Consider the following 2,994-nt stretch of genomic DNA (forward strand, 5'->3'; position numbering starts at 1 on the left):
CCTTTTTCTCCTTGGGCCACGCTTTCTTAAGCCACGCTTTCTTAAGCCACGCTTTCTTAAGCCACGCTTTCTTTTTTCTTCTTTTCTTCACCTACAATCAACCAAAACAACTACTCAAAGTATCACTAAATTCATAAGGCTTATAAATAAATTAAAATTCAATTAAAATTAGCTTAAACCTCATGAGTTAGCATCAATTTAATGGTAGTTGCTTGATCTAAAGAAGTTATGCATTTTCACTCCAAATCACTTACTTAGGATGCAAGAAAGTGCATAAAGACTAATAAAACAAGTGAAATTAGCTTGAAAAATGGGTATATGATGACTTGTCATCACAACACCAAACTTAAATCTTGCTTGTCCCCAAGCAAGCATCAAAACTAAGAGAAAATGAACTGAATAAGAAGAGCAATTATATCCTTATTAGGCATATAGCAGAACTTGATTTATGGAGTCTTTATGCAGACAATGATAACTCAATTATTGTTGCTGTTACATAATATACATCTTTCCTCAAAGGCTTGCTAAACTTGCTGCTATAAGAATTACTTTTTAATTACTCCCTTGCTAACTTTTCTTTCTTATAATGCTTAACAAGCTTATTATTCTTTTGGAGGTTTGGTGTCTAATGTTGCAGTAATAGCCTTTGGCTTTATTCTTTTTTTTTTCTTTTCTTTTACTCAACATTTTTCCACCACAGACACATGGCTCACTATTTCTTCCTAAGATCATTGATGCCCAGCATCTCTTTGGATAACTAAATGTTCTGTATCTAAGTTGCTCTTTATTGTAGACTTTCAATTGGCCATCCCAAATCAGTTGATCTAAGTGACCGGGTTTTAAAATACCCCTTAGAATTTACTCATCCAAGCATATCTTAGTACAAGAACACCACAGGCATATGTCCTAGGGTCCAAGCTATTGGTGTCCAACCTTTATTCTTTGTTTTTCTTGCCACTTTGGCTTTTTCTTCTTCCTTTTCTTTCTGTTTTTGTTCTCAAGGGCTTTTTCTTTATTGATAAAAATCTTTATAACAGCAAGCTAACTCACACTTAAATGAAAATTATATTATGCAACAATTATTTCATGAGTTATGCATTTAATCAAACACATATACCACCATTAACTTCCATTCTTACTTATGCAACATTGGATATTTCACTTTTCAATTCAAACAATTCTCTTTTATTTAAGCATGTGGTAAACAGAACAAATTTCAAGCTAAGTGATGAATGACAAGCATTATACAGATTCAGCATTCTTAACAAATAATTTCACTTGCAACTAGATAAATACTTTAGCAAGACATACAATGGTTTCCAGATTCAAAACACTTCACAGCAGCAAGGATTAAGTTTAGATACAACCTTCGAAGTTGCAGCCCTTTGATTCTTCCTTCTGTTGTGTTCTCTTTGAGTTAAGATGCATAATATCTTCAATTGTTGACTCATGTCCTACATAACTCTCAAAGTTTCTTATTTCTCAAGCCCTTAATTGTATGGTTAGTATGCATAAACTGAGTGTGGTTCCTGGATTTATTTTGGTATGGGAACACCAAACTTAATTGTTTGCCACTGCCTCTTATGCAACAATTTAACCATATGTGAAACCTTGTGTCCTTGCTAAAGGTTATGAAATTAAGGCTAGAAAGCAATTAAACAGTTAAATAATGTGTTTGGTTGCTTGGAGCTAGCATCATGCAAGAGGTGAGAATGTGTTTTTAAGTGATATTTTTGGTGGAACACCAAACTTAGAATCTTTCATTCTCCCTTAATTTGTTTTGGTATGCAACACCAAACTTAGCTCCTTGCAATCTATATCAATTATTCAACATTTTTATTGAAAGAACTATGAAAAGAAAACTACCTCAGGTTGGGTTGCCTCCCAACAAGCGCTCTTTTATTGTCACTAGCTTGACATCTTCTGTTTTCACTTCAAGAAGGATTTAGGTTCTGAACCTCTTTTTCCTTGTTCCATTGTCCTCCTAGGTATAGTTTTGCTCTATGACCATTTACTGTAAACCGACTCTTTGTTGCTTCATCTAGCAATTCAATACTCCCATAAGGAAAGACCTTAGTCACCAAAAATGGACCAGTCCACTTAGACTTAAGCTTGCCAGGGAATATCTTGAGTCGTGAGTTGTACACGAGTACTTGTTGTCCAGGTTTGAATTCTTTCTTCAAAATCTTCCTGTCATGCCATCTCTTGGCTTTTTCCTTGTATATCTTGGTATTTTCATAGGCTTCTAGCCTAAACTCATCCAGCTCATTCAGCTGTAACAACCTTTTCTCTCCTGCTGCTTCAGAATCAAGGTTTAGAAGTTTAGTAGCCCAAAAGGCTTTGTGTTCAAGTTCTACAGGGAGATGACAAGATTTGCCATATAACAGCTGAAATGGGGACTTCCCAATGGGAGTTTTGAAAGCTATTCTGTACGCCCAAAGTGCATCTTCCAACTTCCTAGCCCAATCCTTTCTTGTGCTACCTACTTGGCTATAGCTTCCACCCACTTTGAAACATACTCCACTGCTACCAAGATATATCTGAAAGAATAAGAAGGGGGAAAGGGTCCCATGAAATCAATGCCCCATAGATCAAACAATTCTACTTCCAAAATGAAGTTCTGCGGTATCTCATTCCTTCTTGTTAATCCTCCTGCTCTCTGGCATTCATTACATTGGTGGACAAACTCTCTGGCATCTTTGAAGATAGTTGGCCAATAGAAACCACTTTGCAAAATCTTTGCAGCTGTTCTTTCTGGACCAAAGTGTCCACCATAAGCTGAGCCATGGCAATGCCATAATATATCTCTTATTTCACTTTCAGGGACACATCTCCTAACTATTCCATCAGAACATCTTTTGAACAGATAAGGTTCATCCCACAAGAACTTCCTTGCTTCATTGATTAGTTTCTTCACTTGTTGCTTAGTGAATTCTTGAGGTATCTTCCTCCCCACTTTGTAGTTTGCTATATCAGCAAACCATGGTGTTTGTT

Source organism: Arachis duranensis, chromosome 7 (genome assembly GCF_000817695.3).
Source record: "Arachis duranensis cultivar V14167 chromosome 7, aradu.V14167.gnm2.J7QH, whole genome shotgun sequence".
Classification (NCBI taxonomy): domain Eukaryota; kingdom Viridiplantae; phylum Streptophyta; class Magnoliopsida; order Fabales; family Fabaceae; genus Arachis; species Arachis duranensis.